The following is a 22,208-nucleotide window of genomic DNA, read 5'->3' on the forward strand; positions in this document are numbered from 1 at the left end:
GAGAGCCAATCAAAAGTTTTGACAGACAACTTAGGCCGCGCCCTCATCTCTTCCGCCAGGCGCCATCTTAGCTCTAAACCGCAAAGCTAGCCCTTCTTTTTTAAGGTTTCCCATTTAGGGCCCCACAGTGTCATTTCCTACCACTACCCTAAACTTTCAGTAAGAGCTTCCTATCCATTAAAAAGTATGATAATGGAAAGTAAGTATGAAGATCCAACTGTTTCTTTTAATCACTGTTTTTTTTCCATAGATTAGTGGTTGAATTCCATCAAGTTCCTTTTATGAACATCATAACTCATCCGTTTTTCTCCAGATGAACCATTATGAACAAAGCTACAGAGAACATTTTTGTACATCTCCCAGTAAACATGTCTACACATTCTGGGAGGATATTTGCATAGGAGTGGCACTGCTGAGTCATAGGGTAGGCATTTCTTCACTGTTAGTAGACAGTGCGTGTTTTCCAAAGTGGTTATCTCATTCACATTCCTGCCAGCAGTTCATGGGAGTCTTGAGATGACCTATCCTCTTATCAGCACTTGTTATTGTTAGTCTTTTTCTTTTCAATCATTCTGATGGATGTGAAGTGTTATTTCATTATAGCTTTAATTTTCACTTTGTGATTACCAAAGAAGTAGAGTGTTTTCTCATGTTGTTAGTAGTCATTGGATACTTTCTTTCAGAAAGTGCTTGTTCAGGTCTCTTGTACATTTTTCCATTGTGTTATTCTATAATTAACACATAATCAGTTCAGTTCAGTCACTCAGTTGTGTCGGACTCGTTGCGACCCCATGAATCGCAGCATGCCAAGCCTCCCTGTCCATCACCAATTCCCAGAGTTCACTCAGACTCACGTCCATCGAGTCGGTGATGCCATCCAGCCATCTCATCCTCTGTCATCCCCTTCTCCTCCTGCCCCGAGTCCCTCCCAGCATCAGGGTCTTTTCCAGTGAGTCAACTCTTCACATGAGGTGGCCAAAGTACTGGAGTTTCAGCTTTAGCATCATTCCTTCCAAAGAACACCCAGGGCTGATCTCCTTCAGAATGGATTGGTTGGATCTCCTTGCAGTCCAAGGGACTCTCAAGCATCTTCTCCAACACCACAGTTCAGAAGCATCAGTTCTTCTGCATTCAGCCTTCTTCACAGTCCAACTCTCACATCCATACATGACCACTGGAAAAACCATAGCCTTGACTAGACAGACCTTAGTTGGCAAAGTAATGTGTCTGCTTTTGAATATGCTATCTAGGTTGGTCATAACTTTTCTTCCAAGGAGTAAGCATCTTTTAATTTCATGACTGCAGTCACCATCTGCAGTGATTTTGGAGCCCCAAAAAATAAAGTCTGACACTGTTTCCACTGTTTGCCCATCTATTTCCCATGAAGTGATGGGACCGGATGCCATGATCTTTGTTTTCTGAATGTTGAGCTTTAAGCCAACTTTTTCACTCTCCTCTTTCACTTTCATCAGGAGGCTTTTTAGTTCCTCTTCACTTTCTACCATAAGGGTGGTGTCATCTGCATATCTGAGGTTATTGATATTTCTCCTGGCAATCTTGATTCCAGCTTGTGTTTCTTCCAGTCCAGCATTTCTCATGATGTACTCTGCATAAAAGTGAAATAAGCAGGGTGACAATATACAGCCTTGATAAACTCCCTTTCCTATTTTAAACCAGTCTCTTGTTTCATGTCCAATTCTAACTGTGATTAATATATTATAATATATAATAGTATATGTTATATAATACATAAAAATAAAATTATATTTATTTTATATATTTATTTAAACAAAATATAAATAAAATATTAAAAATCTATAAATTTCATAAAAAATTAATATATGATTAAGATGAGCTGATGAGCTGATTCAGATTAAGAAATAGCTTCCAGTGGAGCTATTTCAAATCCTAAAAGATGAGGCTGTGGAAGTGCTGCACTCAGTATGCCAGCAAATTTGGAAAACTCAGCAGTGGCCACATGACTGGAAAAGGTCCGTTTTCATTCCAATCCCTAAGAAAGGCAATGCCAAAGAATACTCAAACTACCACACAAGTACGCTCATCTCACACACTAGCAAAGTAATGCTCAAAATTCTCCAAGCCAGGCTTCAACAATACGTGAACCATGAACTTCCAGATGTTCAAGCTGGTTTTAAAAAAGGCAGAGGAACTAGAGATCAAATTGCCAGTATCTGCTGGATCATCAAAAAAGCAAGAGAGTTCCAGAAAAACATCTATTTCTGCTTTATTGACTATGCCAAAGCCTTTGACTGTGTGGATCACAATCAACTGTGGAAAATTCTGAAAGAGATGGGAATACCAGACCACCTGACCTGCCTCTTGAGAAACCTGTATGCAGGTCAGGAAGCAACAGTTAGAACTGGACATGGAAAAATAGACTGGTTCCAAATAGGAAAAGGAGTACATCAAGGCTGTATATTGTCACCGTGCTTATTTAACTTCTATGCAGAGTACATCATGAGAAACGCTGGGCTGGAGGAAGAACAAGCTGGAATCAAGATTGCCGAGAGAAATATCAATAACCTCAGATACGCAGATGACACCACCCTTATGGCAGAAAGTGAAGAGGAACTCAAAAGCCTCTTGATGAAAGTGAAAGAGGAGAGTGAAAAAGTTGGCTTAATGCTCAACACTCAAAAAACAAAGTTCATGGCATCCGGTCCCATCACTTCATGGCAAATAGATGGAGAAACAGTGGACACAGTGTCAGACTTTATTTTTTTGGGTTCCAAAATCACTGCAGATGGATATTACAGCCATGAAATAAAAAGACGCTTACTCCTTGAAAGAAAAGTTATGACCAATCTAGACAGCATATTCAAAAGCAGAGACATTACTTTGCCAACAAAGGTCCGTCTAGTCAAGGCTATGGTTTTTCCTATGGTCATGTATGGATGTGAGAGTTGGACTGTGAAGAAAGCTGAGTGCTGAAGAATTGATGCTTTTGAACTGTGGTGTTGGAGAAGACTCTTGAGAGTCCCTTGGACTGCAAGGAGATCCAACCAGTCCATCCTAAAGGAGATCAGTCCTGGGTGTTCATTGGAAGGACTGATGTTGAAGCTGAAACTCCAATACTTTGGCCACCTGATGCGAAGAGCTGACTCATTTGAAAAGACCCTGATGCTGGGAAAGATTGAGGGCAGGAGGAGAATGGTACGACAGAGGATGAGATGGCTGGATGACATCACCAACTCAATGGACTTGAGTTTGAGTAAACTCCGGCAGTTGGTGATGGATAGGGAGGCCTGGCGTGCTTCAGTCCATGCTATTACAAGAAGTCGGACATGACTGAGCGACTGAACGGAACTGAAAGATGAGCTGAAGTAAAACCATGGGAAAAGATATACCATGCAAATGCTAATAGAAAGCTACTATCACTTTAGTAATATCAGATAGAGTTTAAAGCAAGAAGCTTTATTAAAGATAAAGAAGGACGTATCCGAGTCTTTAAAATGGATGAAGTGAAGTGAAGTGGCTCAGTCGTGTCCGACTCTTTGCGACCCATGGACTGTAGCCTACCAGGCTCCTCTGTCCATGGGATTTTCCAGGCAATAGTCCTAAAGTGAATTGCTATTTCCTTCTCCAGGGGATTTTCCCAACCCAGGGATCGAACCTGGGTCTCCCACATTGTAGACAAGATGCTTTACCGTCTGAGCCACCGATAGTCCTTCAGAAAGATATAGCAGTTCTAAATTTGTATGTGTAAAATATAGTTTCAAAATACAGAAAGCCAATATTGATAGAACTAAAAGGAGAAATAGAAATATTTAGAGTCACAGAGAAAAATATATATTTCTTTAAATAACTAGTGGAATAGGCAGACCAGAAATCAGTAGTTTAAAGGATTGGAACAATATGATTAACAACTTTGAATTCACATAAGTAGAGCATTTATCCAACACCTACAGTATACATATTCTTTTCAAGAGTACATTGAAAGATTAACAAAATTAATTATATCCTGGGTCATAAAGCAAGTCTAATAACATTGAAATAACAGAGGGTATGTTCTTTAATCACAATAAGTTCAGAATTACTAACAAAAAATCCCCAAATACCAATAGTTAAGCAATATTCTTACAAATAATAAAATAGAAATTACAGTGGAAATTTTAAAATATTTTGAACTAAATGACAATGACATATCAAAATTTGTGAAATACAGCTAAAGACATTTATGGCCCCAAAACCATAAGGTTGAAAAGAAGAAAGACAAAAATCTGAGACAGAAGTATTCCTTTCCAAGAAGTTGAAAAAAAATTAGAAAAAATAAACTACAAGAAGGTGAAGAAAATAATGAATGTGAATACAAATTAAAACTGGAAAATTTATTCCCAACTTTTAAAACAAACAGAATAAAACAAAATCCCCAAAGCACCTTGTCCTGTGTTCTCCCATCTTAATAAATAGAAAATTTATCCTATCATGTGCCCTTAATTTGAAATCAGCTTTGCTCTCTATCTCATATCTCACATTTTTCATGTGATTCTATAGGTTATACCTTAAAAATATACCCAGAATCTAGTCATTTCTCATTCCCGTCATTATTACAGCTTGACCTAAGCCATCATTATCTCTTACCTGGATAACTGCTTTAATTTCTTAATTGATCTCTTAGCCCCGTTCTTCATCTGATTGTCAGAATTACCCTGTAAAACCTTCGTGTTGCTATTGTTCTCTTAACTTTCCAGTCCCTTTCCATTTCTCTTGGTGCAAAAGGCAAAGAAAACTCTTACAGTGTCCAGTTCAGTTCAGGCGCTCAGTCGTGTCCGACTCTTTGTGACCCCATGAACTGCAGCATGCCAGGCCTCCCTGTCTATCACCAACTCCCAGAGTCCACCCAAACCCATGTCCATTGAGTCGGTGATGCCATCCAACCATCTCATCCTCTGTCATCCCCTTTTCCTCCTGCTCTCAATCTTTCCCAGGATCAGGGTCTTTTCAAATGAGTCAGCTCTTTGCATCAGGTGGCCAAAGTATTGGAGTTTCAGCTTTAGCATCATTCCTTCCAATGAACTCCCAGGACTGATCTCCTTTAGGATGGACTGGTTGGATCTCCTTGCAGTCCAAGGGACTCTCAAGAGTCTTCTCCAACACCACAGTTCAAAAGCATCAACGAGGCCTTAAATAATTTGCTCACCTTATCTATTCTTTGTCTTCTTCCTATTCCTCCCTGAGCGGCAACCATACTGACCATCTTGCTATTCCTCAAACATGCTATTAAATCTCTAGGCTGTTGCTCTTCCCCAATACCCTCTTGGCTTTGCTGTTGTTGTCCACTCATGTCCAACTCTTCGCAGTCTCATGGACTGCCGCAGGCCAGGCTTCCCTGTCGTTCACTATCTCCCGGAGTTTGCTCAAACTCATATCCATTGAGCCAGTGATACCATCCAATCATCTTATCCTCCGTCACCCCCATTTCCTTCCTTCAGTCTCTCTCAGCATCAGGATCTTTTCTAATGAGTTGGCTCTTTGCATCAGGTGGCTGAAGTATTGGAGCTTCAACTTCAGCATCAGTCCTTCCAATGAATATTCAGGGTTGATTTCCTTTAAGATTAACTGGTTTGATCTCTTTGCCATCCAAGGGACTCTCAAGCATCTTCTCCAACACCACAGCTCAAAAGCATCAATTCTTTGGCATTCAGCCTTCGTTATGGTCCAGCTATCACAGCCATACATGACTACTGGAAAAACCATCACTTTGACTAGACGGACCTTTCTTGGTAAAGTAGTGGTCTCTACTTTTTAATATGCTGTCTAGGTTGGTCATAGCTTTTCTTCCAAGGAGCAAGCGTCTTTTAATTTCATGGGTGCAGTCACCATCTGCAGTGATTTTGGAGCCCAAGATAATAGTCTCTCACTGTTTCTATTGTTTCCCCTTCTATTTGCCGATAAGCGATAGGACCAGATGCCATGATCTTTATGTTTTGAATGCTGAGTTTTAAGCCAGCTTTTTCACTCTTCTCTTCCAGCTTCATCAAGAGGCTCTTTGGTTTCTTTTTGCTTTCTGCCATAAGGTTGGTGTCATCTGCGTATCTGAGATTATTGATATTTCTCCTGGCAGTCTTGATTCCAGTTTGTGCTTCATCCAGCCTGACATTTCCCGTGATGTACTCTGCATAGAAGTTAAATAAGCAAGGTGACAACATATAGCCTTGACGTACTCCTTTCCCAATTTTGAACCAGTCCATTGTTCCATGTCCAGTTCTAACTGTTGCTTGTTGACCTGCATACACATTTCTCAGGAGGCAGATCAGGTGGTCTGGTATTCCCATCTCTTTGAATTTTCTGGTTTGTTGTGATCTACATAGTCAAAGGCTTTAGTGTAGTCTCATTTCAGAACCTTGCTGAGTATTGCCTTATTAATGAAATCTTATCAATTGGCCCATAAAACATCCATCCTTTCCCCCATACTTGGCATTCCCTACTGTAAGTGGTTACTACCTGTTATTGTTCAGTTGCTAAGTCTTGTCCAACTCTTTGTGACCACATGGACTGCAGCATTCCAGGCTTCGCTATCCTTCACTGTCTCCTGGAGTTTACTCAAGTTAAGCCCACTCAGTTGGTGATGCCATCCAACCACCACTGGTAGAGATGTGAAAGTAATATTCATGTAGGAAGGAACTTTCCAAACCTGTTTATTTCAGGATGCAGTGCTCTCAATCATCTGTTTTTTTGTTTTATTTTGAAATAATTTTAGGCTTATTTAAGAATTGCAAAAATAATAGTTATTGTGTACCCTTCACCCAGCATCTCTTAATGTTAATATCTTATATAGTCATAGTATAGTTAATCAGTATCAGTAACTAAGTTAATCAGTAACTAATAGTATAGTTACATAATGCTTATGTACATGGCTTCCCTGGTATCTTAGCTGGTCAAGAATCCACCTACAATGCAGGAGACCCTGGTTCGATTCCTGGGTCAGGTAGATCCACTGGAGAAGGGATAGGCTACCCACTCCAGTATTCTTGGGCTTCCCTGGTGGCTCAGCTGGTAAAGAATCCGCCTGCAATGCAGGAGACCTGGGTTCGATCGCTGGGTTGGGAAGATACCCTGGAGAAGGGAACAGCTACCCACTCCAGTACTCTTGCCTGGAAAATCCCATGGACAGAGGAGCCTGGTAGGCTGCAGTCCATGGGGTTGCTAAGAGTCAGACATGACTGAACGACTTCACTTTCACTTTTCACTTTCATGCATTGGAGAAGGAAATGGCAACCCACTCCAGTGTTCTTGCCTGGAGAATCCCAGGGACGGGGGAGCCTGGTGGGCTGCCGTCAATGGGGTCGCACAGAGTTGGACACGACTGAAGCGACTTAGCAGCAGCAGCATAGTTAATCAGAAGTAGGAAATTAGCATTTGTACGGTGCTGTTAATGAAACTACAGACTTTATATGAATTTCACAGTTTTTCCACTGACATCTTTTTCTGTTTCAGTGTCCAGTCTAGAATTCTCCATTGCATGTCTCCTTATTTTCTTCTGGCTGGTAACAATATCTTGGTCTTTCCTTGTCTTTCAAGACCTTAAGAGTTTTAAATGTACTAATTAGGCATTTTGTAGGATGTCCCTCAATTTGGACTTACCTGATGTTTTCTCGTGCTTGAGGCTTTGCATTTTTGAAAAATACCACAAGTGATTTGGCTTTCTCATATGACAGGAGACATGGTATCAATGTGTATTATTATTGGTGATATTACTGTTGATCATTGGCTAAGAGAGTGTCTGCTGGGTTTCTCCATTGTAAGATTACTATTTTTTTCCTTTGTAATTAATAAATATTTTGGGAGAGATATTTTGAGGTTATATGAAAAGTGAAAGTGTTAGTTGCTCAGTTGTGTCCAACTCTTTGTGACCCCATGGAGTGTAGCCTGCCAGACTCCTCTGTCCATGAAATTCTCCAGGCAGGAATACTAGAGTGGGTACTATTCCCTTCTCCAGAAGATTTTCTGACCCAGGGATCAAACCCAGATCGCCTATGCTGCAGGAAGATTTCTTTATCATCTGAGCCACCAGAGGTTATATTACTATTCTTTTTCTTCTTACTATTTCAGATACTAATTTTTATATTCATCGGTGGCTCTTGCTTGATTGAAGCAGTTATTAAGTGCTATTCCAATCATGATTTTTTTCATCCCTTCCATATTTATTAGTTGGATTTCTTTTGTAATTGAAGACTTGTTCCTTCTCCCTCCACATATTTCATTATTCGATAATTTATAAATTTGTGGATTTATGTTTGTTTTATTCTTTGGATTATAATCTATTACCATTGCTGTTTGTTTTGTTTAAATTGGTCCACGTTTGATATCCGTCTTATTTTTAGACATGCACTCATCTTATTTTTCTTTAGCACTTCCTTACTTTCTGGCGCCATGAGATGCTCCTCTCATCTTTTATATTTTTTGCTCTGTTCTGAAATCAGCCACCACTCTGTGGAATCCTGGTTCTTCTTATTGGAGAAGGATATTTGGAAAGCAACATTTGGGTACTTGTTTCATCTTTTATAGCGTTTTTTCCTTCTCTGGCACTTTTTTCCCTCTTCTTTTTCATAGTACTACCAGCATGAAAACCTCTAAAAATCTTGACTTAATGTCTAGAGTAAACTAGCATTATTAGAAGAGAATTTTCTGGTAGGAAAATCAGAAAACCAATACATGTAATGCTGTCATTTGCTTTTGTACATGTGTTATACAAATTTTATTTAGTTCCGTTTTAATCCTCTAAAGCCTAGAAGTAAATTTTCAATATGATTTTTGGCCTACCATCATAGGGTTAGAATGTTCTGGTTTCTAAAAATACACATGGAATAGTAAAAGTCTTAGATTTCAAGTACCTTTGTGATTTGGGGATTAAGGAGACATATTACTTAACCATACTAGTTTAAATTAACCTCAGAAGTTAAAATATATTTCAAGAAAGACTGAGTAAAACTGCTGTCACAGAGTGCTGTGATAGATACTGTAGATCCAGATCAGTTATATCTTTGTAAAGTTGTAGAGATCTTCTTCAGCATAATTACTTTCCTTTTATATGTCCTTTAACGTTAGGGACTTTAATAATACGATGTATTAATAGAGTAATAAATGTGCATATCTTATTCCCTCATTGAACTTGGAGACTCCAAGAACTGGAATCCTGGATTTATTTTTGTGTGTTCTGTGTAGATACCCAGATGTTGGTTGTATGAATGAAAGAATGTACCTCAGAATACAACTTCACATTTATTACTAATAGTAATTAACTCTCAAATATCTCTAAAGAGAATAAAAGTTAACATGAATCCAAATGAGTCTGTTTATCAGGTAAATGACAGGATAATACTTTGGGTTCATTTAGTTTCACTTATAGTTCTCTCTCTAAGCATAGAACAACTTCTGTAAGTAGTTATATAGTATCTATAAAGATGAGACGTTTCTTATTTTCAACCATGAAATTAATGGAATGCATTTGAGGTCTATGACTGGTTCATAACTCACTTATTAGTAATTACATAAAATTAACCCCTTTTGTTCTTGATAATTGCATCAGACTTAGGATTCTCAAATTTCAGTTTGATTTCCATGTTATCTTTTCTCTGCCCCCCCCCTTTTTTTTACCCTTTTACCATCTCTCCCTCTTTTCTATCCTATGTTCATTCTTTCTTCTTTATCCCATCGCTGTTTACTTCTCTGTCCCATATACTTCTTGCTTCTTTCTGTCATGTATCCTTACTTCTCTCATGTGTTATTACATCTTTATCCCATTTGTCTGTCCTCTCTCCCTCCCTTTCTTCCATCAGTCATTCTTCCCATATTTCCTTCTAGGAATACACATATTTATCCTCTGCTTCGGAGAAGGAAATGGCAATCCACTCCAGCACTCTTGCCTGGAAAATCCCATGGACGGAGGAGCCTGATAGGCTACAATCCATGGGGTTGCAAAGAGTCGGACACGACTGAGCAACTTCACTTTCACTTTCTGTATCTCCAGACCTCATTCCGTCCTTTCTCTTCTTTTTCTTCTGTCTCTCCAACCTTCTTTCTGTCCTGTCAGTCCTTCTGTCCATTCAAAGTGAAGGTCCTTTTCTTCTCTCAGTTCTTTTCCTTTCTCCTTATGTCTGCCATATATGTGCTGATGAATTCCAGTTTTACATCTTGCAATCTCACTTCTATCTTAGACTCCACATATAACAGTCCACTTCTTTTGCTGTATTACTTCTTGAATATCTGCCCAGATACCAACTGCTCGCATCATTTTTACTGTTACCACTCCTATTCATGGCACCATCATCTCTTCTCTAGAGTAGTATAGTAGTCTCCTCAGTAGTCATCCTATTTCTGCCCTTTACTGATACTCATTTTCCACCCATCAGTCCAAGAAATTATTCTAAAAGTTGTCATATCGTGTCCCAGTGTTTGCACAAAACCTTTTAAAGGATTCCTATCTTTTAAAATTATTATTGAGGTAAACTGGTTTATAACACAGAAGTTTCATTTGTATGTTATGATTCAGTATATGTGTATACTGTAGCCTGCTCATCATGAAAACAGTCACCATACAGTTGACCCCCTTTGCCTTTATTGTGCTTCTATCCTCTCTGATAACCACGAACCTTATTTTCCACAGATGAAAATAAAAATATTATTAAATCTTTTTTCCCCAGCTTTATTGAGATATAATTTACATGTAACTAGTCTTTTCCTGAGAGAGAGAAATTTCAAATAAGACAGACTACTGAGATGCATTACACATAGATCTGGAAAAGCATGCTTTTGAACACGTTAGATTTTATTTATTTGTATGTAAATCCTTTAAAGCCTAAAGTACATCTTATACTTGATTTTGGCCTAACCTGGTAGAGTCATAATGCTGTGGTTTCTAAAAATAGACAAGGAGTAAGAGTTCTAGATTATAAATAGCTTTGTGTGATTTTTGAGATCAGGGAGGCTTAAGTTACATAGGTTGTATTAGTATAAATTGATTCCAGAGATTGAGTGATCCTGACCCTTTTAAACTCTAATTACTAATTTTAATAATTTTCTGTGTATTCTTTTTTCTGTATATTGATAGTGTCAGCTCTCATGCCATCTGTAAATAACTGTGCTTTTGTTTCTTCATTTCCTTTTATCTCTTGATCTTTTTACTATATTTGTTAGTCAATGGCACCCCACTCCAGCACTCTTGCCAGGAAAATCCCATGGACAGGGGAGCCTGGTGGGCTGCAGTCCATGGGGTCGCTAAGAGTCGGACACAACTGAGCGACTTCGCTTTCATTTTTCACTTTCATGCATTGGAGAAGGAAATGGCAACCCACTCCAGTGTTCTTGCCTGGAGAATCCCAGGGACGGGGGAGCCTGGTGGGCTGCCGTCTGTGGGGTCGCACAGAGTCGGACACGACTGAAGCGACTTAGCAGCAGCAGCTAGTACCAAGTTGAATAAAAACAGTGGCAGGCATCCTTGTCTTCTTCCTAGTCCTGAAAGAAATACTTAAAACATTTTGCCATTAAATAGAATGTTTTCTATACTTTTTGTAAATGCCCTTTTCACCATTAAGGAGGTTATGTTCTAGTCCTGGTTCGTTGAGGCAAAATGGAAATTGAATTTTAATAGTTTCTCCTTCTGCATCTGTTCTGATTTTGGCATCCAAGTAAATCTCATCTCATAAAGTCAGTTGAGGAGTGTTCCTTTTTGTTTGTACTCAGTATGAGGTTACAATCTTCTATAAAATTAAAACTGTCTATTTTATGAATGTTTTGTACAATTCATCTGTATAACTGGCTCACTCTTATGATTTTCATGTAAGATTTTTAACCACGAATTCAATCTCTTTAATAGCTGTGAGATCCATTTCATGTTCTTTTTTTGGTCTTGAGTCAGTTCTGGTGAGTTTTAAATTTCTTCCTGAATAACTTTTGATAAGGAATTCATCCACCTTATCAAAGTTTTCAGATTTATTTCCTTAAAATCGTTCATACTGTCTTATTTTCCACTTAATCCCTACAGTATCTGAGATTATATCCTCATTTTAATTTTTTTTTTTTAACCTGTGCTCCCTGGATTGGGAATGCAGAGTCTTAACCACTGGGTTACCAGGTAAGTCCCTCTTCTTTTTTATTCTTAATATTGTTTATTTCGCCTTCTCTCATTTTTTCCCTGCATTTACCTTCTCAGATATTTATAGTATTGTTTCTTCAAGCAATAAATTTTGGCTTGTTTCTATTATATATGTGTTCTCTTTTCACTAATTCCTGCTTTTCATTTTTCTTTGATCATTTCCATCTTTCCTATTTCTTCTTTTTTAGAACAATAAACACCTTTATTACTTGAGCTAAGGTATGAGGGAGGAAGATTTGTTTGCCTTTCCAGGCCTTGATTTTCTTCAGATGGAAGTTCAGCTCCTTGCTGTCTAGCACATAGTCATCTGCTTGGCCAGAAGACTGGTGATTTGGGCATTCTCATTTTCATCATATTTCTTCTGAATTTTCTTAGATCATTTTTTGTTGTTGTTGTTTAAAATCCCTTCTTCCTTGAGAGTCAGCTTGGCTCCATTCTTGCAGCCCAGAGGCAGTGCATAGTGGGACTTCTCTCAGAACAGTGTGCTGTCCGTGAGCAAGCTGCAGTTCTTCACTAGGGTCTTGGTACTGACCAGTTCATCATTGGATGCACTGTGAACAACATCTTTCATCCTTGCTTTGCACATACAACACTCCAAGCCTCAGTAAAATTTCCCCATGTCCAGCCTCAAGATATGGTATTTCTTGTTGCCTCCCTGCACATGGACTGTGTGTATGAGGCCAGCATCAATCTTAGTGTTGGCAGCAGGGATTCTCAGCTCATACTTCTGCTTCCTGTGGTAGGGCTTTCTTGCTCCTGGTCTTGTGGCACTTGTGCCAGTTGTCCAGAAAAATGCCTGTTGCTCAGTGCTGGCTGGAAAGAGATCATTTCCTTCTTTGTGTTAATTCTTTTTAGGACTTATTTATTCTGCTGTTTTCCTAACTCAATTTCAAGTCCTTTTTTTCTAGTGTAAGCATTTAAGCCTTTATATACCATTTTTTTGTTGTTTTTTATTCTGTACATTTTAGATATATTTTCCTCATTATCAGTCTGTTCTAGGTATTTCCTGAAATCCATTGCAATGCTCTTTGTCCTATAAATTGTTTAAGGAAGTATTTTTTAATTTCAGAATTATGCTAGATACCAGTTCCTTTAAATTTGTTAATAGTGTTATGACCTAGTACAGGTCACTTTTCATGAGTATTCCATTTATACTTGAATAAATATTCTCTGTTTATTGGGTATAGTGTTCTCTGACCGCCTTATGTCATATGTCTTTTTCTTTTGTTTTGCGTGGTTTCAATATGATATATCTAGATGTGGATCTTTCTCTGACTGTCTCATCTCCCCATCTTATCTGTGCTCATTTTTATTTGTTCTTTTTTCTATTTTTATTTTCCCTTCTCTCCATCTCACCTCCCATCTCCAGCTCCACGTCCCTCTCTTCTTACGTGAGAAGAGAGAGGCATGAGATTCATGAACTTCTTGAATTGCTATCTTTCGATGGTTCTGGAGAATTCTCAGTAAAATTTAGGCCTCTCATTCTGCAACTTGTGGAATAAATTCTTGTTTCCTTATGTATTTTATGATTGATTTGTTGGTTGGTTGATTGATTGATTTTGGTAGAACTTTTTCTGTAGAAAATGAAGTGTTGGTTGAAGTTGAGAATCCAGAGAGTATTTATACTTTCTTTTAGCAATTATCTCAGATCATAACCAATCTGGGACCACATTAAATGCAATGATATGCTTGAGGTGATAGGTACCATTTAAATCCCATGAATTTGCATTGAGATTATGCTTTGGGGGGATGCAGTAGAATTTTTAAATAAAATAAATAATTTTAGGTTTGTAGAAAATGTGGAAATATAATACAGAGAGTTCCTGATTACTCTGTACCCAGTTTTCTCTGATATTAACATCTTAACATTAATACCATATTTTTGTCAAAACTAAGAAATCATAGCACTAGCTAAATTCTGGACTATATTCAGATTTCCTAAAATGTTCTCTTTCTGTTCCAGGATTCCATCCAAAATACCACATTGCACTTAGGTTCCTCTGTTCTGTGCCAGTTCCTCAGGCGTCCCTTGTTTTTTTATGACCTTTTTGATTTAGTCATCTGTCTTATAGAATAGCCAGCCTCAGTTTAGTTTCGTCTAATGTTTTTCTCTCTTTAGAGTGGGATTATTGCTTTGTGGAAAATATCACAAAAAAATATCTCATTGTATTGTATCAAGATGTACCTGATACCCTACTGACTTATCAGTGGTGATGTTTGCTCTGATCATGTGGTTAAGGTAGTGTTTGCCAGTTTTCTCCACTGTAAAATCACTGTCTTTAACCTTTCCATTCAGGAATGGGAGATTTTATTTTCTTTCAACTCTAACCAAGTAGAGACAGGCAAGTTTCCTTCCTGTCCTCATCTGCCCTATTAAGGTTTATGTCTACTGTACAGTTGAGCTGTGCATGGAGCTCTTTAAAGCTCAGGCATAATATTGAGGGTCTTTTATTAGTTTTTTCAGTTGAATGGGCCTGGTCTTTATCTCCTGTCCTCCTCAGCCTGGATTATGTTCAAGGTTTCCAGGAATCTGTAGAAATCCTCAAGGCTAAAGCTGTCCTTAGCGCTCTGCTTAACCTATTTATGACTCCTTACTTTTGGGGCAGTCCAGTGAATTATGTTTAAAAGTTTTATTTATTTATTTTTGTTAACTTGTTAGTTATTTCTGTTAGAGTACTTAGTCCAATGTCCTGTCAGTGACAGAAGTTTGTAGGTTTCTTTTGACATTGCTTTTGAATATTTTTTGAAATGTTAACACTTGTGTTGGGGGAAAGTAGTTTAGTGTTAGAAAGTATGATACGTTCTCCCAGTTGCTCACTACCCATCCATCCCTCACCCAAACACACACAGTTCTTTTGAATTGCTTTTTTAAAATATTTATTTATTTGGCTGTGCTGGGTCTTAGTTGCTGCATGTGGGATATAGTTCCCCAACCGGAGATGGAACCCAGCTTCCTTGCATTGGGAATGTAGAGTCTTAGCCACTGGACTACCAGGTGGTAGTCCCCTTTTGAATTTCTTGACTTAAGGATACTGTTTTCCCTGCTTTGAATGCTCTTTGCTACTTGATCCTCATGATCAACACCTATTGATTCCAAACTCTGCTCAAATGTTTTCTTGCTCATGCCTCCTATCTCCTTTCCTCTGCCCTCATACACAGTTTGATTTCTTCTGTGCTGCTATAATATACCCTTCATTAAAAAGTATGAATACATATATATCAGTGTTGGTTTGAATATTGTGGTAGATATTATTGTTCACTTACAGAAAATTTATGCTTCTACCTTCTTGAAGTTTGGTTTGGCCTTGGGACCTTCCCTGACCAATTAAAACTGGTGAGAGGTCTTTAAGAAGGTTACAATTCTATAGCCAATATTCTTCCGTCCTGTCTTCATCTATTACAAATTAATGCTTCAAGGCTTCTTTCTACCATCACCTTGGAATTTTTTGCCTCAATTTCTCCCCATCTCAAAAAAAAAAATCCAGAAGTGATTTCTCCCTCCTGATTTTTCAAAGCAAATTAATGATATTTATATGTATTTCTTATATATTGCATTCTACCATAACAGATTCTGTTACATTCATATGTATCGTGTACATTTTCAGGTTTGTTTTCTAGATTTTAAGCTCCGTAAGTGTTGGCATTTCCTATCATTTATCATGTGTTCCTCAAATCAATAAAATTATATGAATAATTAATAATGTCACTAATTAGAAGATATTTTAGGAGTTTATTGGGGCATTTTGGGGGGTGACAGTGTTTGAAAGGTCCTAGTAGAATTAGTGAGGAGAGGTCAAGAATGGAAAACTTCTTGCAATGCTCAGGACAATCTCTCAAAATAAATAGTTGTCCTGAGTCCCACATAACTTTCAAATAGTCTACTAGATGTTTCATATGAGTGAAAAACTTATTCATGATCTTCAGAATCTAGAGCCTAAATTCATTTTTACATGTAAACATTATTTTTTACACAATTTTTATATGCATCGAGTGCTCCTAAAATATATTTATCACCCATGTAAATCAGGGAAGACTGAACTTTGTCAAGAACTTTACTAAGTCTTGCTTAATATTACAGAAAAGCATGTTACCAAAGGCAGTACTGTTCATGGTATTTTAGTCACCGATAATACAGCTGTGTCATTCTGTTTTTGTAGCTGTTGGATTTTAAATGATTCTGTATGTAGGTGTAGGCATCCAATTAATTCATTGTCTTTTTGTTTGATCCCCAGATATTTACTTAATGGGAAGTAAATGTTACTTCTGTTTAAAATATAAATGACTTTCCTTAAACTTCATATGTTACATTGGAGCATTATATTAATGCTTTTAAATTGTATATAAGGATGTTATATTATCTATGAATTTCAGAATTTAAAAGAGGCAGTGAAAAATATTTGTTATAAAAAATGACATTGTGTCATGGTATCAGACACGGATTTATGAACCATTAGAGCCTGGCAAAATAAGAAATTTGCTTTTAAAGTATATGTTTAATCCTTTTTCAATATTAAACTATTTTCTTCAGGGAATGTTTACATCACAAATATTCTGACAATTTGAGTAAAATTAGATAAGAACACTAAAATTTTGTCACAAACCAGAAAAAAAGCATATGTAAACTTTAGTCAATTTATGGAGAGACAAATTACTATTTATACTGATAACTTTTGAGTTTCTAATGAAACACCACAGACTCTTAATGACTGAGACTCTCCATTTTTTTCTTTTATTACAGTTACTGTATCCAGACCTTTTATTTTTAAAAATCTAACTGTTTCATGAGGAGGAAGAGTAGAAAGAGAAGATATTTTGCATGTGGTTTTAATGGTCTTAATTTATATTCTGTAAATCAGTTCTCTAGGGTCAGCAGTGAATTGTTTTGGTTGAGATATTCGAAGTGTAGTTTTCATCGTTGAGCGTGTGATAAGATATATTTTATAAACTAAAGTGCAGACCAGATGGCTTTATTTTGGTATGATACATATTAATTCATAATGCCTTGTTTTTAGCAGGAATGGGATTATGTTGTATCTTACTATTACCTTTTTTAGACTATTTTATAGACAGAACTAGAAATTCAAGTTATATAAAGCTGTTCTAGCACAGGCTGGAAAGTAGGTCATTGTTATGGGGAGTATACCAAACTGCCCACTGGTTGCTATAGCAATGACCTACTTTAAGAAACTATTTCTGTTGATTCATGTTGAAATCATCTTTTGGAACTGGTATAAGGAAACTCACCACATGTAATTTTTTCTAATAGCAATAAGGTAGTGATCACTGGAGGTTTTTAAAAAATCCTTAAAATATTTAAAGTGAAGAAATATATTTTATTAACCTAACATCTCTTCAATTTATTGTGAAGTGCTGCAATTCATATTGTATTCAGTAATTAAATATCAACAGAACTATTCTTCTGTTTAGGCAGTACGATTATGCAAAAGGGTGTAGTGAGTTTTACTAACATTTGTCCTGTTTCAAAGTCAACCCAGTGCATGTATCAGTAGTTAATAGCATTATTAACTGAGCCTTCAGATGGATATGGTTTCAAGAAAACAGTAAACACACCAAACTGAATAAGATCTGAAAATATGTTCCTATTTAAACTGTACCTTATGAGGAGCTCCCTGTGGGCCTGGTGGTTAGGAGTCCAGGCTTTCACTGTCATGGCCCAAGTTTAATCCAGGATCCAGGATCTGAGATCCTACAAGCTGTGTATAATTTCAGTGTATTAAATCAGTCCATTCAGCACTGGATTCCTGTACTTAGGTACATGCATTTGTAATATATAAAGGTTGAAATTGATATGATCTGGAATACATTGAATCTGAACTCTGGCAGAACCCACTCTCTTCCCTGATAAGGGTCAAGGATGAAAGATTAGACTTTATATAGTACTCTTTGAAGTAACATTATTCCTTCAGTACTAAAAAGAAATCTTACCTGTCAATGAGTTGATACTTTGAACTTAGAGTATTGGAGATTTTACGGTGTTACCAAGGAAGAATTATATGCTTAGAGATTAGTTGATTCAGGGTCTTAATTGCACTGTATCTGTATGTATATATATTCATATTCACATTTGCTTTGCTTGTGGAAAAGATTTTCATCAAACCTTTGTTCAAAATCACATTCAGGGAAGGTTAAGAGTCGAGACAATTGTGTATATAGTTGTAGGCATCCAACTAATTCATTGTCATCTGTTGTCGTGCCCAGTTATTTATATATAAAAATACATGTTATTTTTTCAAAACTATAAATTTTTCCCAAGGGAAGATAATTGTAACTTCTGTTTAATCAATATCTACCAAGTAGTAGTGATTTTATACTTTTTCTAATCCTTTCATGAATTTGATCAAACTCCAGGATATAGTGGACAGAAGAGCCTTGCATGCTACTGTCCATGGGGTGTGACTTAGCAACTGAACAACAACAAATCCTTTCAACAGATGTTACAGACATTTCTATAGGTCATTTTCTCCTATTTCTGATCTTTTCAGCAAACTGTGTAAGGCACATATTGAAATTCGTTTGCCAAATACAGAAACCAAAACACAGATAAAGTTAACTGTGTAGTTAGGCATGAGACACAGATACTTAATTTGAAATCCTTCAGGAGGTGGAGGTGATTTATATGATAACTATCATGTAACATACAATCTGAAAGTTTCTCTATGATGAGATACATTATGTCCCTTGAGAGTATATGGGATGGAGAAATTACTTTCATATGGAAGACTGAAAATTAGCAGAAAATAGAAATGGGAATTAGGAAGGTGCTCCAGGCCAAGGGAAGAGCATGGAGCAAATTCCAGGAGATTAAATGTGTTGGGGGAAAGTAGTTTGATTTGGCAGAAGGGAAAGAGGAGTGGTAGAAAAATGAACCTGAAACCCTAAGTTAGTCAAACAAAATAATTTGTTCTTTATTCTATAGGTGAATGAACCTTTGAAGACCTTTTTACAGGAAAGTGTGCCTCGGGAAAATTTGGTATTGGTAGGCAGAACTATTTTAAGGCATTGAGCAAATAATACTAACATGAGATAACAAGAAGTAGAATTATTTTAGGAAAGAGGGGACTAAAATTATTATAGGAATGATGAGACATATAATCATGCTTACTGTGGGTCAGGCACTGTTTTAAGAGCTTCGCATACATTAACTTATTTAATTCTCACAACAATACTATGATGTGGGCCCTATTACTATCCCAGTTTAACACATGAGGAAATTAGAACTTTCCAGGATTGGTTGAAGGATAGTAATTTGTTGCTATTAATTATTAAATTATAGGACATCTGTGCAATGAGATACCATAAACTGTGAAAATTGATGCCATAGAAGTATGCCGGTTACTTTGAAAGATGTTCATTATGTGTTAACCCAGGTTTCCATCAGATATAATATTTTTCAATTTTGTTCTACTTGGAAGGAATCTATGCTAATTATCAATTTTATACCTTTTATGAAGTTTGAAAAAGTATGTTTCTCTCTTCTTTACCCCCACCCCAAACTTCCTCTCCCCAATAGTTGTTGTTCAGTCGCTCAGTTGTGTCTGATTCTTTGCAACCCCATGGATGCAACATTTGAGGCTTCCCTGTCCTTCACTATCTCCCAGAGTTTGCTCAAACTCAAGTCCATTGAGTCAGTGATGCATCCAACCATCTCATCATCTGTCATACCCTTCTCCTGCCTTCACTCTTTCCTAGCATCAGGGTCTTTTCTAATGAGTAGGCTCTTGGCATCAGGTGGCCAAACTATTGGAGCTTCAGCTTCAGCGTAAGTCCTTCCAATGAGTATTCAGGGTTGATTTCCGTTAGGATTGACTGGTTTGATCTCCTGCAGTCCAAGGGACTCTCAAGAGTCTTCTCCAACACCACAGTTCGAAAACATAAATTCTTTGGTGCTCAGGGTAGCTATTATTAACAGGTTGATGAGTATGCTTACAGTTATTTTCTTATACACATGTAGCAAGTAGATATATGCAAAGTAAATTTTATTTGATCAAAATAATATATGCAGTAGTTTTAAAAGTCATAGCATAGAAAGGCTTATAACAGAGAAAAGCAACACCAAAGCAACACCATGCATTCTCCGTGCTACTCTTTTTCTTTCCTTCACAATTATTTTCTGAAATACATATTTTAATCTACTGTATCTCTGCAATTTTTATGTTAAGTTACAGTGATATAAACAATAATAGCCATGGAAGGAAAACATACTATGGAAGAAAAAAGCCATCAATAACATCTGTTGGAAAAAAACACTATACTGGAATACAATTTCTATTCCTTTGTTTTATGGAATGCCAAAACAAAGTTAATTTTGGTTGCAAAACTTTTTCCGTTGCTTTAGTCCACATCATCATGTACAATGTTCGGTTCATAGAGTGTTTATTGAAAAGCATTAAGAATGCTTATTCAACTGTGAACAAGAAAGGGAAAAATAAGGGGCTAATTATTAACTAGTTGGAGCTTACTACTTCATTTTATAAATTAATCAGGTCCTTTTTTTTCCCTTTTCCCATCTTATTATCTGTCATTGACCTACTTGTACTACATGAAAACTTTTCTACCCAAAATGTAGAATGTGGAGAGCTCTGCTACTTACTGTCTGGTCTGCTAGAGAAGATACTGAAACTCACACTACAAAAGAGATTTGAGTATTATTTCTTCCATGGATTATCTTTCCAGGATATTTTAGTTTTGTACTGTTTGAATTTTAAAAAACTTTAAAATTGCTAGTTCATTCAACTTGTTAATTTTTGATCTGAGTACCTCAGGGTCTAAAAATTATTTTGCCAAGCAAATACAGAAAACTATCTGCTTCCCAGGAAACATTTATGACTAAACATGATGTTATTCATAGTTATGGGTAATTTTATAAAACTTAGATGCTTTTATATTGCTTTAACAACAATAGTCAGCAACAATATTCTCCCCAAAGGATTTACACATTGGTAGTGGTGAGTTGGGATCAGTTCAGTTCAGTTCAGTTGCTCAGTCGTGTCTGACTCTTTGCGACCCCATGAACTGCAGCATGCCAGGCCTCCCTGTCCATCACCAACTCTGGGAGCTTAGAAAACTCATGTTCATTGAGTCGGTGATGCCATCCAACCATCTCATCCTCTCTGATCCCCTTCTCCTCCCGCCTTCAATCTTTCCCAGTATCAGGGTCTTTTCCAATGAGTCAGCTCTTCACGTCAGGTGGCCAGAGTACTGGAGTTTCAGCATCAGTCCTTCCAGTGACTATTCAGGACTGATTTCCTTCAGGATGGACTGGTTGGATCTCCTTGCTGTCCAAGGGACTCTCAAGAGTCTTCTCCAATACCACAGTTCGAAAGCATCACTTCTTTGGCACTCAGCTTTCTTTATAGCCCAACTCTCACATCCATCCATGACTACTAGAAAAACCATAGCTTCAACTAGACAGACCTTTGTTGGCAAAGTAATGTCTCTGCTTTTTAATATGCTATCTAGATTGGTCATAACTTTCCTTCCAAGGAGTAAGCGTCTTTTAATTTCATGACTGCAATCACCATCTGCAGTGATTTTGGAGCCCCCCAAGATAGTCTCTCACTGTTTCCATTGTTTCCCCATCTATTTGCCACGAAGTGATGGGACCGGATGCCATGATCTTAGTTATCTGAATGTTGAGCTTTAAGCCAACTTTTTCACTCTCCTCTTTCACTTTCATCAGGAGGCTCTTTATTTCTTCTTCACTTTCTGCCATAAGGGTGGTGTCATCTGCATATCTGAGGCTATTGATATTTCTCCCAGCAATCTTGATTCCAGCCTGTGCTTCATCCAGCCCAGTGTTTCTCATAATGTACTCTGCATATAAGTAAGCAGGGTGACAGTATACAGCTTGACGTACTCCTTTCCCGATTTGGAACCAGTGTGTTGTTCCATGTCCAGTTCTAACTGTTGCTTCTTGACCTGCATACAGATTTCTCAAGAGGCAGGTCAGATGGTCTGATATTCCCATCTCTTTCAGAATTTTCCACAGTTTATTGTGATCCACACAAAGGCTTTGGTGTAGTCAGTAAAGCAGAGGTAGATGTTTGTCTCAAACTGTCTCACTTTTTTGATG

At 37.4% G+C, this 22,208-nt stretch overlaps 1 protein-coding gene and 1 pseudogene across 4 annotated transcripts in view; one reads left to right on the forward strand and one right to left on the reverse strand.

The window, feature by feature from the left end:
* The window catches only part of CRY1 (cryptochrome circadian regulator 1), a 93,207-nt gene that overhangs the window by 37,792 nt on the left and 33,207 nt on the right, over positions 1-22,208 (forward strand). The gene's annotated exons all lie outside the window — the stretch shown is intronic.
* Positions 12,286-15,239, reverse strand: LOC120857540 (annotated as a pseudogene).

Source organism: Oryx dammah, unplaced genomic scaffold, assembly GCF_014754425.2.
Source record: "Oryx dammah isolate SB20612 unplaced genomic scaffold, SCBI_Odam_1.1 HiC_scaffold_29, whole genome shotgun sequence".
In the NCBI taxonomy this organism is placed as follows: Eukaryota; Metazoa; Chordata; class Mammalia; order Artiodactyla; family Bovidae; genus Oryx; species Oryx dammah.